The following is a 13,284-nucleotide window of genomic DNA, read 5'->3' on the forward strand; positions in this document are numbered from 1 at the left end:
ATGTTTAAGGGTGCCATGTTATATGATCTAAAAGGTAGCACTCACCAGTGTCTGATAATGTCTCACTGGATGAATCGACCCGCGTGGACCCGTAAAAGGAAAGAGAAAGAGGAGGGACCAGTACTGTCAGAAGTATAGAGAAGCAGAGAGAACTGAAAATAAAAAGGATATCATATATTGAAGAGTAAAGTTTTCCGGTGATGGACCACCATCAGGGGGAGTGCAGCCTGCGTCAGGCAAATGAGGAGGGCAAATTGGGGCACACTGAACATATGTGTGAGGAAGAAAAAGCCCTAATAATATTATTGAAGAAACAAAATGCAGAATAATTAGAAGTAAAACAAATAGTAAAACCCGCTTGGTATTAGATTATTAATCCTTGGGTACATGAAAAAATATAAAACAAAAAATCATTTATGGTAACCATCAGATAGAAATTAGGTTAAATTAGACCAGAACAGAAAGTACATTTCTTATTGTATCTCAATAATAACTTTGTATTATGAGAAGACCAGCTATCAACCTTGGGTGATAACTTTTATAAATAAAAATATAATTAAATAAGACCTTCTACTTTGTCTTGGTAATTTTGGTAAAAAAAAAATAATATTGAAGAAAAAGAAATGCAGAATAATAGAAGTAAAACTAATACAAGTAAAAAACGCTTGGTATTGGATTATTAATCCTGGGGTACATGAAAAAAATATAAAAAAAAACAGTTATGGTATCCATCAGATAGAAATTAGGTTAAATTAGACCAGAACAGAACGTACATTTCTTATTAAATCTCATTAATAACTTTGTATTATGCTACCAACCTTGGGTGATAACTTTTATGAATAAAAAATAAAAATAGAATTAAATAAAATAAGACATTTCACTTTGTCTTGGTAATTTTGGTTAAAAAAAAGGGAAAAAGGGGGGGTGGGGTGGGTGTATAGGGGGAAGGGGAGCTAAGTATGTAAAACATACATTTAGACATAAAATCATATATACAAAACATTCACGTTCATACGTATGCTTAAATATATATTCACATTCATACCACAATGTATAATTGTATATGCACACCTAAATATACAAGTATGCTCTCTATCATACTGGTATTTGGATTTGGATTAGGTGTTTCAATTCTGTGCTATAAGTTTAGGGAATCAAATGAGACATCATCTGTGTTTCAAAGTAAGGGTTAGGTGAAAGGGTGGTACTTAGTTCAATATGGTATTGTTTCAAAGTGTCTTCATATACTATTTAGTCCATGGCCTCATTTCTGTATTTTGGAGGGGAATCCAGGCAACTTCTTTTGTGAGAGTGGGGATGACTTCCATTGTTTCCAGAAAGTTTTGAGGATTTTTGTGACGAAGATGATGCATATCATCTGCGTGGCCAATTGGGACCAGGTCCAGGTTCCACCAAATGTAGATTTTGTAGGGTATGCTGTAGTTCTCCCTCTGATCTACAGATGAATTTAGAGCCTTGGCGTGCAAAACGGATAGAAAAAGGGAAACCCCATTGGTAATTTATGTGGTGATTTTGTATTATCCGAAGTTGGGGTTTCATTGCTCTGCGTTTGGTAATGGTCAGTTGAGAAAGGTCAGCAAAAAGTTGTTATTTATGTCCCTGGAACAATAAGTGAAATAAAATTTAATTATATCGCATGGTGGACCCTCTGCCTTTTTGAGTGCAAGAGTGCGATTAATTCTATCCATTTCTAAACGTTCTGCTGGCAGTGTAGGCAGAAGTTCCTGAAATAAGGCAGTAATGGTACATTGTAGGTCTATCACTGACTCTGGTATACCTCTGATGCGAATTTTGGAGCGTCTGGCCCTATTCTCAAAAACTTCCAGTTTAGATTAAGTAAAATTTTCCTCCTTAAAGGGTCACTAAAGGAAAAAGTTTTTTTAGCTGAAATGACTGTTTACAGGGCATAGAGACATAATAGTTAACTGATTCCTTTTAAAAATGATTAAAAATAGATAAAAAAACAATCATATAATGTGCCTGCAGTGTAGTTTCGTTTTTGCTGTTGTTTCCTGGTTCTCTGATGTACAGAGAGCCACTAGAGGGCAGTCAGCCAATAGAGAGCAGTGATACTTTGTCTAAAACTCCTCAGCACCAATCCAGTTTCGTTTTACACACAGCTCCTTGATTAGTGACCACCGTGAGAAATCTCCCAGTACTGTGGTTATCAGGAAACAGGCAACCAGGATGTGTCCAGAACAGAGAGGAATTACAGCAACATCAAAGCAAAAACGAACAATGAGGACATGAAACCAGGACTGCAGTAAGGTAAAGGAAGCTATTTAGCTAAAAAAAAAAATTCCTTTAGTGACCCTTTAAGATTTTTCAGTTCAGCCATGTAGTGCTGTGCTGAGTTTTCAATCTCATCCACTCTGGTTTCCAGCGCTTCTGTGCGGCTACCCAGCTCCCTTATCTCTTTTGTGAGGCTCTTTGTGATATGTTCTGAGGTTTGCCTCAGAGCTTTAAGGATTTTTTCAAACTGCCTTAATAAAGCTGGAGATGCTGGGGAGTCTTGTGAAATACACAGTATGGGCCAAATCCACAAAGAAGTTACGTTGGCGTATCTATTGATACGCCGCGTAACTTCTAGGATGCTCCGGCGTATCTTTGTTTTGTATCCACAAAACAAGATACGCCTGAATGGGGGCTAGATCCGACTGACGTACGTCTTAGTACGCCGTTGGATCTTAGGTGCATATTTACGCTGGCCGCTAGGTGGCGCTTCCGTTGATTTCCGCGTAGAGTATGCAAATTAGCTAGATACGCCGATTCTCAGAACGTACGTCCGGCGCATTTTTTTTACGTCGTTAACGTAAGGCTTTTTCCGGCATAACGTTACCCCTGGGTCTATGAGGCGTACGCAATGTTAAGTATGGACGTCGGGCCAGCGTCAAATTTTCCGTCGTTTGCATAAAACGTTCATGAATAGGGCTTTGCGTAAATTACGTTAACATCGAAAGCATTGACTATTTGCGACGTGATTTCGAGCATGCGCACTGGGATACCCCCACGGACGACTGATGCGCCGTAAAAAAAAACGTCATTTACGTGGGGTCAAGTAGAATTAACATAAAACACGCCCACATCTTATCCATTTGAATTGCGCGCCCTTACGCCGACTCAGTGACACTACGCCGCCGTAACTTACGGTGCAAATTCTTTCAGGATACGAAAACTACACTGTAAGTTACGGCGGCGTAGTTTATCTTAGATACGCTACGCCTGCCTAAAGATAGGCAGATCTTTGTGGATCTGGCCTTATGTCATTTGTTTCTGAGTCTGAGGCCTCGTACAGACGAGAGGATATCCGCTGGAAATGGTCCGCCGGACCATTTCCAGCGGATAAATCCTCTGGCGGATTTGGATCTGATGGCTGTACACACCATCAGATCGAAATCCCCGCGGAATACATCCGCGGTGACGTGGCCGCGCCGTCGCCGCGACGATGATGCGGCGACGTGTGCGACCCTGGAAGGTAAATACTTCCACGCATGCGTCGAATCATTACGACGCATGCGAGGGATGGGAGCGGACGGACTGATCCGGTGAGTCTGTACAGACGACCGGATCAGTCCGCTGGACTGGATTCCAGCGGATAGATTTCTTAGCATGCTAAGAAATTTTTATCCGCTGGGAATCCGTCGGCTGGATTTTAATCCGCTGGGAAATGTCCGCTCGGACGTACACACGACCGGATCTATCTGCTGGAACTGATCCGCGGATAAATCCCAGCGGATAGATCCGGTCGTGTGTACAGGGCCTGACTCGCCAGGGGAGTCTGTATGCATTGGTTGGTATTTCTATGAGAGTACTGAGGCTTTTGAGGAGGAAGGCACCGGCGCCATTAAAGATTACTGTACCAATAATCGTATGAACATTCATTTAAACATCTAGTAGTGAATGACCAGCCTTACACGTACAGTAAATAATATGGCACCTGCAATGCACAGCAATGAACAATATGGTGCATTTTGAATGGCATCCAACACACAAATACAGCACACTGCAACACACAAAAGTTAATGGGCCTTAAAAACACTTGGGGGCATCTATATTTTCTTGTTACATGCACAAATTCTCCTAACTGCTTCTTCGTGCTGCCCAGTGGCCATCTATATGCCATCTATCTCTATGTAACTGTACCAGTCAGATCTGATTTGGCAGATTTTATCTTAGTGGTTTTAAATCACAAAAGGTTGAATGGTTGCATTGAAATACTGGTATGGCCCTGAATGAGAACCGACTAATCCACCTCTTAGGCATTGGTGGGTAAGTGAGGACTCCATCATATTAAAGAACCAATATGGGAACTCACAATTTGCATCAGCTTCTATAATTCCCACACATAACTGTATTTTCATTTGAGTCCATCTGATCATCCCCCACAACTAACAACCCTTTGTTCCACTTGACCCTCCCTTCTAGATTGTAAGCTCTAATGAGCAGGGCCCTCTGATCCCTCCTGTATTGATTGTATTGTGACTGTACTGTCTTCCCTGATGTAAAGCGCTGCGCAAACTGTTGGCGCTATATAAATCCTGTATAATAATAATAATAATTGTGGATTTATTGATCATTTGAAAATTAGAACTGCATACAGTTTGTAGATTAAAAAAATAACTTACTGTATCCTGCTATAGGAGATATTCTGTTGTTCTTCCCTCTTCTGTGTTCCTGCAATGAATCACACACATTTAGTTTGGGTCGATATATAAGCCTTGTGTAGTAGATGACCTTAAATGCTTTCCAAGTGTTCAGCCATTACTCCACCCAACAATAAATAATTTGTTCTTTCATAATTCTGCTTTTGAAACGTCAGGGGTAGGGCAACCTGGGGCCCTCTGGCTGTTGTGGAACTACATTTCCCACGAGACATTGCGAGGCTGGCAGTTACAATTACTCCCAGATACATGATGGGACGTGTAGCTCTGCAACAGCTGGAGGGCCCCAGGTTGCCTACCCCTGGTCTATGCTATTTGAAAGGTAATAGGCAAGTAAAAGGTGATTCTACTTTCCAGCTTGAGTTTGTAGTAAAAAAAGGTATAGGTGCATCCAAATGGTTGGATGAATTCGCTAAACATGATATGAAAATTGTAACAATAAAATTAAAGTGCATAGGTGTTTACATCAGTTTTACTAAGCATGGGTGTATGGTGGGTAAACACCTGGTATAATACTTCTAATGCTGATTATTAGTAATGGAAATAATGGAAAAATATTGTTTAATTTTCAATACTTAACCACTTAAGCCCCGGACCATTTTGTTGCTAAAGGACCAGGCCGCTTTTTGCGATTCGGCACTGCGTCGCTTTAACTGACGTTGTGTGACGTGGCTCCCAAACAAAATTGATGTCATTTTTTTCCCACAAATAGAGCTTTCTTTTGGTGCTATTTTATCACCTCTGCGGTTTTTATTTTTTTACGTTATAAACAAAAATAAAGCGTAAATTTTGAAAAAAAAACTATGGGGTAGATTCAGGTAGATGGGCGCATCCCATTTCCGGCGTAGCGTATCTCATATGCGCTACGCCGGCGTAATCGTGTGAGGTTAGCATAGTATTCAGCAAGCATTTGCGCGTAAGTGTAAGTACCGGCGTACCGGAAATTTGAAGGCGCAAGCCGGCGTAAGTGTAAGTGGGTGTTCCCTTATGCAAATGATGGGCTGAACATTGAGCAGTGGATTACGCCCGGCGTATCATCGACGGAGCATGCGCAGTCCCGTGGACTTACAATCGCTTCCCTGTGCGCATGCTCACAACTACGCCGGTCCTACTTCCTGGGATACGCCGGCCCACCGGCTTACGCCGAGCGCATAAATACGCCCAGACATGCGCCCGTCCGGCGAAAAATTACATCCTGCTTTTTCCCCCCCTGAGCAAGGTAATTTTGTTTGAGCGTGAGATGGCACCTCCTCAGAAGGAGAAAAAGAGGAAGCATAATTTTAATGCAGCGGAGATGGAGGTTATGTTGGTGGCACTGACCAAGTACGACGCCGCCCTGCATGGTGCCCAGCGCAAAAATACAAGCAAGGCACAGAGGAGGGCAATTTTTGAAAGTATCACCCTGGACATTAATGCCATTGGCAATGAGACCCGGAGTTGGGATGATATACAAAAAAAAAACTAAATGACATGCGGCGTCGGGTCCGGGACAAATTGGTCCTGATTCGAAAGCATGCTAGTGGCACGGGAGGAGGACCAGCCTGTGCATTGCGGTTGACACTGGAGGAGGAGATTATTGCTCAGTGTCTGTCGCAGGAGCAGGTGGAGGGCATCCCAGGATATGACTCCACTGTTCGGGACTTGGGGTCAGGTAAGTGTGTTTTATCTCCTATATGGTGTGTAGCATGTGTGGGGGTGGAAGGGAACATGTGACAAGTGTGTGGGTCCACCAACATGTTTTTTTTTGTGTCATCCGCAGATGTTGAGGATGAAGCTGGGCCGTCGTCGGCTGCAGGGCGACCCACGCCATCCCCAGAACATCATGTGGTCCAGTTGGCCCCCCTTGAAATCCTGGGCATGTTGGTGGAGGGGAGTGCCCATAGGTCATCTATCGAGGTTGTTGTGGAGGAGTCCATTGACCTCCACCAGGAGGACTCCATATACCTCGAGGAGGATTCCAGCATCCCTGGACTCCCCACCACCTCCCCGACCATCAGGTCAACCCCCTCCAGGGCAAGCCCCTCCCTGTCTTCCCCATCTGGACGGCCCCCAGCCTCTCCTTCTCCCAGGAAGGCTCTTCGGAAGACAAGGGGTGTACCCGGAGGCTGCACGAGGAGCAGGGCTGGCAGACCCGCCATATCGGGGCTATGATGGGTGACCTTCGACGAGTGGCGGACAGCCTGGCCTCATCGGCCAAGTCCCAGGCTGCATGCGCAGCCACATTACAGCAGGCCCTCACCCTGCAGGCTGATCAGGGCAGCAAAAATACTGAGAGCCTGCAGGAAGTGAGCTCCAACAGTGTGGCGATGGTCACCTGCATGGTGGAGCAGCATTCCGCCACAGCAGTGCTCACATCCGAGGTGAGCAGGTTGGCAGGGGCTGTAGAGGCCAACACTGCTGCTGTGCGTGAGGAGGGGAGACAAACCCGGCAGCACCAGCATCAGAACACAACCCGCCAGCTTAGGATGCTGGCACAGACCAAATCTGTGCTCACCCGCCTTGCCAACGCTATGGAGAGCAGGCAGGCACCACCTGCCAGGAGTGACCAAGCAGGGGATGATGCTACTCCCCCCTCCCTCCCCACCCCAGGCTCCATCCCGCCAACTGAGGAGCCAGAGCCGTGGCACCCGTGGCACCAGCCTGGGCAAACGGAAGAGCAGATGAATGCTCAATTTTTGGGACACTTCTGCTTGTTTATTTATTAATTTTTTTCTTTATGCTCAGAGTATGAGCTGGATTATGATTTTTCTTTATGCTCAGAGTATGAGCTGGATTATGATTTTTCTTTATGCTCAGAGTATGAGCTGGATTTTTGGATTTGACTATCCTCAAAGTATGAGCTGTATTTTTTTTTTGTTATGCTCAAAGTTTGAGTTTTATTGTTTGCGTTGTAGTTCATACACATGGTGAGGAGTGTAAACTACAGTGTGACTGGTGTGTGAATGGGGGGGGGTGTCACTCCTGCCAGCAAAGGGGTGTCACCCTCTGCCGTGTGAATGGTGTATGAATGTACAGCGACATAATTGGAGCCTTGGCGTGGCGTTTCTGCTCCAAAGTACCGTGCTGTGTACTTTGGTCTAATCCAATTTGATGAGGATGTGGGGTGTGTGTGCTAGGGACCACAGTGGTGTGCATGCGTGCATTCTCCTTGTGCCATGATGAATTTGTGTGTTTAACGTGCAAAGATACGTTCCACGAGACAACTCCTGACTGCTCTTCCCTCAGAAGACCGGGAACGACGTCCATACTTAACATTGCATATGCCTCATAGAAGCAGGAGCAACATTACGCCGGAAAAAGCCTTACGCAAACAACGTAAAAAATTCCGCCGGGCGCACGTACGTTTGTGAATCGGCGTATATAGGTCATTTGCATATTCTACGCAGAAAACAACGGAAGTGCCACCTAGCGGCCAGCGTAAATATGCACCCTAAGATACAACGGCGTAAGAGACTTACGGCAGTCGGATCTTAGCCTAATTTCGGCGGATCTTGCTTTCTGAATACAGAAAGAAGATACGCCGGCACAGCTTTGAATTTACGCGGCGTATCTATAGATACGCCGGCGTAAATTCTTGCTGAATCTAGCCCATAGTGTCTACAAAATAGGGGATAGTTTTATGGCATTTTTATTATTATTATTTTTTTACTAATAATGGCGGTGATCATTTTTACAGCAATCAGTGCTATAAAAATGCACTGATTACTGTGAAAATGACACCGGCAGTGAAGGGGTTAACCTGTAGGGGGCACTGAAGGGGTTAAGTGTGACCTAAGGGAGTGATTCTTACTGTGTGGGGGTGTGGCTTGGTGTGTGACGTCACTGATCGTCTGTTCCCAATGACAGGGAACAGACGATCAGTGACACTCTCACTAGGAAGAACGGGGAAAAGTTTGTTTACACTTACCTCTCTCCGTTCTTCAGCTCTGTGACCCGATCGCGGGACACCAGCGGCGTTTGGGTCCGCGGGTACCGTGGGCGCGGTCACGGAGCTCAGGACCGGGTCGCACGCGCGACCCACGTCTGGGCTCTTAAAGGGGACGTACCTGTACGTGCTTATGCCCAGCCGTGACGCTCTGCCAAAGTATATCGGCGTTAGGGGTTCCTTAAGTGGTTAAAGTAGAACTTAAAGTACAGTAAAGACTGAACCTGCTGGAGCAAACTGGACCATGGTTTATAGGGATTTTGCCTTCATCTGAATCAAATATTACATTTTTTTCTATTGATTGAACTAGATTGGCTTGACTTTTTTCCAAGCTAACTTTGTAGTTATGCAATACTTTTTTCCTTTGGATAGAATAAGGAAGGATTATAACCACTGTGCATTATTTTTTCCCATCTGTGTCTTAGAAGTGAGGAAGTCCCCTGTAGACAATGGCCCAGATTCAGAGAGCAATTGCGCCTGCGTAACCATAGTTACGCAGTGCAATTGCTTACTTGCCCGGGCGTAACAAGTGTTCTGTATTCAGAAAGCTTGTTACGCCGACTGCAGCCTAAGATATGCGTGGCATAAGGCTCTTATGCCCGCATATCTTAGGCTGCATTCTTGCGATGGCCGCTAGGGGGGCGTTCCGGTAGTGGTCAGCGTATAGTATGCAAATTGCATACTAACGCCGATTCACTACGGTACGCGAGCCCTGTGTACGCAGTTTACGTCGTTTGCGTACGGCGTGTTTAGCGTAAGGCTGCCCCTTCTAATAGCAGGGGCAGCCAATGCTAAAGTATACCCGTCTTTCCCGCGTCGTAAAATTTGAAATTTACGTTGTTTGCGTAGGTGAATCGTGAATGGCGCTGGACGCCATTCACGTTCACTTTGAAGCAAATGACGTCCTTGCGACATCATTTACCGCAATGCACGTCGGGAAAGTTTCCCGACGGAGCATGCGCACTATGCTCGGCGCGGGAACGCGCCTAATTTAAATGATTCCCGCCCCCTACGGGATCATTTAAATTGCGCGCGCTTACGCCGGGCATTTTGCCGGAGCGCCCACGCAATTTACGGAGCTACTGCTCTGTGAATCGCGTGTAGCGCAGAAAATTTGTGGGGGAGCAGGGCAAAAACGGTGCCTACGGAAAAAAAGTGAAAGGCTACCTGAATCTGGGCCAATGTCTCCTCTCTCCCTGTTCTGGTGACAACTCAAAATTAGGGATTTTAACCACTTCAGCCCCCCGGAGGATTTGGCTGTCAAATGACCGGGCCGTTTACTAATAAGGAGGTATCTTATTCCACTACTACTAGACATAACAAGAATTTAACTCTAATGCCGCGTACAAGCGATTGGACATTACGACAACAAAATCGTGGATTTTTTTTCCGACGGATGTTGGCTCAAACTTGCATACACACGGTCACACAAATGTTGTCGGAAATTGCAAAACATCAAGAACATGGTGACGTACAACACGTACATTGAGCTGAGAAAATTAAGTTCAATATGCCAGTGGGGCTATTCTGCTTGATTCCGAGCATGCATGGAATTGTTTTACTGCAAAAGTGTGAGTTTTAAAACATATGATTACTCTACAATAAAATTTTAAAAGGTTTTACACGATCGAGGCATCCCTTTGTCTCTTTTCATGTATATGTAATCATCATCATTGGAGAATTGGATTGTGGAGATGACCCTTATCAGGCTGCCTATGTCTCGCTAAGCCCAGCTGTTTGTATCACCATGCATGCGACCTGGGGTCCCCTGTAATAAGGGACCAACGAGATCTGGTAAGCAGATCGGTGTGCTCTTTGGGTGGAGGTCTCTTTCTGTTGGATTGTCACTCTATACCAATTCCATTGTTGTACATCACTCAAGATTTCACCATTTAAGATTTTTTTCACATGGGTGGAGGAGGTTTTTTTTTCTCCCTCCTTTTCTATAGACAATTTTGTTTCTTCATATTAAATGTTTTGTTTTTCTTGATTGTTTGATTTATGGGCCCTCCTCTTTTTTTGGAAAGTTTTTGGCTTCTAATTCATGAGGACTCATTTAACAAATTTTACAATATATCACGTGACACAAGGATTTTTACAAGTTTTTGGGAAACAATCACTGTTTATTCCTTATTTCATATGTGAATGTATATTTATCATTTGTCATATCATTTATGCACAATGTTTTATGAGGTTTAGCGCAATTCTTTTTTTATTTTTTCCAATTGTGTACACACGCTCGGAATTTCCGACAACAAATTTTGTTGTTGGAAAATTAGAGAACTGGCTCTCAAATTTTTGTTGTCAGAAAATCTGACAGCAAATTTCCGATGAAGCCTTCACATGGTCGGAATTTCCGACAACAAGCTCCCATCGAAATTCCGACCGTGTTGTAGTAGTTTTCCCAGGGTATTTTTTTATTTTAAAAGCCTAAAGCATTCTTCAGTCAACATTTAGAGATCCTAAACATAGATCTTAATATTGTTGTACTACCGTTGTAAGGGCCACTGGCAATGGTTCTCCCCTAATAGTACAGAACCTGCCCACAACCACAAGTACCAGTCCAAGCACTCTAGCTCCAATAACAGTCCAGGGGTGTCTTGCAGAATTTTAAACATGAGAGGGGTTAGGGTATGGGATAGCCCAAAAATGATTACAAACAGCAATGAGATGTCACTCTTCTCTCTAGGTAATTGAGGACAAAAAACTGTCTAAGGCCTCACAGCTTTAAACCATGAGGCAATTTTTTTGGTATCTAGTTATCCTGCACCACTGCACAACTGCCGGTACCCAATGTAAGTTCCAGGCACTGCACAGTAACAAGAGAACTTTTTTCTCCAGGTTCACACTCCTGCTGAGGACAGAGGAATGGCTAGAACTCTGAGACCCTATGAGAGCCATCTAAGTATACAGCTGAATATCCAAACAAACAAACTCGCTGCGCCAGGTGAAATAGGAAGCCTGATGATTTCACAGGTGCCCGCCCCGGCTCGCCTCTGTATTAAACCAACAATGAAAGAGATGACTGCACTCCAAGATCAATCAAAATTCTTTAATATCCGAACATCCCAAATGTTACTGTTATGCCACTCACTACACGTGACTGAGGTGTATTCGGGCACACTGTTAACTCCTCTCATACCAATGCATTCCATTAGGCGCAGAATCCTTTTGAACTTTTATTGATACAAGACAGAGTAAAACTGTAACAGATACAAACAAAATGCAATTAATAATCAATCACACAATTAATGCCTCCCTATCTATCTATCTAGCTGGAGACACAAATGATAGACATACCGAAGATGAATCTGAATGGGTAGAGTAGATTTTAGCAGTCCAGAGTATAGAACGAGACAAAAACAGAAATGACACAGCAACAAAAGGCATAGGGTTCTTTGCAGGACAAGTATAGATAAAGATACAGTATATGGAAATTTCTATCCTATGTAACTTCAAACCCATGGCCGGTCACATACATATGGTTTTTCCGACGGAAAATCCGATCGTGTGTACGTGGCATAAAACGTAAAGTGAGCACAATAGTAGTAAATAAAACTTTTATCATTTGAAGTTACAACACTACACTATATAGTTTTCTTTTTTATTTGGGGAACATGTGATGATGTATAATTGAGAAAAATTGTGATTTGTAGATAAAGCTTTAAGATATTCAACACGCAAGGGAATTATTATTATTATTATTATACACGATTTATATAGCGCCAACAGTTTACACAGTGCTTTACAATGTTCAGAGGGGAAAACACAATTACAGTACAGTTCAATACAAAAGGTACAGGAGGGCCCTGTTTGTAGAGCTTACATTCTAAAGGGAGGGGTGGTGGTACAAAAGGTAATAGCTGCAGAGAATGTGATGGGGGTGGCTTGGGGATAGTTGTTAGGTGGGTGTGGGATAGGCTTCTCTGAATAAATTAGTTTTTAGGGATCTCCTGAAGGTGGACAGTGTAGGGGCTGATCGGACATACTGGGGCAGGGAGTTCCAGAGGATGGGAGAGGCTCTGGAGAAGAGAATAAACTTATACGAACCAGTTGGACTACAATAAAGACTTTTTCACATTTACCATTGAATAGTTTGGAAGAATTTGTCTAAAATTGACCAGGGGGCGCTGTGGTTCTTTCCAGCTGCTGTAGGAACTAACTGGGCTACTTGTGCGTGGATGCACATTAGGCTATAAAGAAATTGTAGGACGAGTTTGGTGTGGTGAAACTCAAGAGCCCTGTCCAAAACCCTATTGAACATCCTTGGGATGAATTGAAATATTGTCTTCCCGTCCAATAGCAGTGAGTGATCTGACAAATGCTATTTGGGGTGTGGGCTTTTTTAAACAGGTACAAATTCCATAAGACAAACTACAAAATCTTTTGGAAAGCCTTTGCAGGAGTATGGAGGCAGTTACATATACAAAGAGGGGGCCAACTCTATAATAATGTCTATGGTTTTGAAATGGGTTGCCCAACTTTTGGCCATATAGGGGTAGATTCAGGTAGAATGGCTTATTTTTCTGCAGGCGTAGCGTATCTCAGATACGCTACACCGCCGTAACTTAGTGAGGCAGGTTCTGTATTCACCAAGAACCTGCGCCCTAAGTTACGGCCTAATTCAAATTGTGAAGAGGTGGGCGTGTTTTATGCAAATAAAACATGACCCCACGT

At 43.8% G+C, this 13,284-nt stretch overlaps 1 protein-coding gene across 3 annotated transcripts in view; it reads right to left on the reverse strand.

Moving 5' to 3' along the window:
- LOC120936149 (cytochrome P450 2K4-like) overlaps positions 1–13,284 on the reverse strand; it is a 142,725-nt gene that overhangs the window by 68,244 nt on the left and 61,197 nt on the right. Inside the window, exons 1-2 of one of the 3 annotated variants that reach the window (XM_040348289.1) lie at positions 4,647–4,763; positions 4,262–4,264 (exon numbers count right to left, since the gene is read on the reverse strand). The exons of 1 other annotated variant lie outside the window; for it this stretch is intronic. The gene's annotated coding sequence lies outside the window, so the exon portion shown is untranslated. Of the gene's footprint in view, positions 1–4,261; positions 4,265–4,646; positions 4,764–13,284 lie in introns of those variants that run through there. One more of the 3 variants, XM_040348291.1, reaches the window with a different exon arrangement.

The sequence above is a fragment of the Rana temporaria genome, chromosome 4, assembly GCF_905171775.1.
Source record: "Rana temporaria chromosome 4, aRanTem1.1, whole genome shotgun sequence".
Classification (NCBI taxonomy): domain Eukaryota; kingdom Metazoa; phylum Chordata; class Amphibia; order Anura; family Ranidae; genus Rana; species Rana temporaria.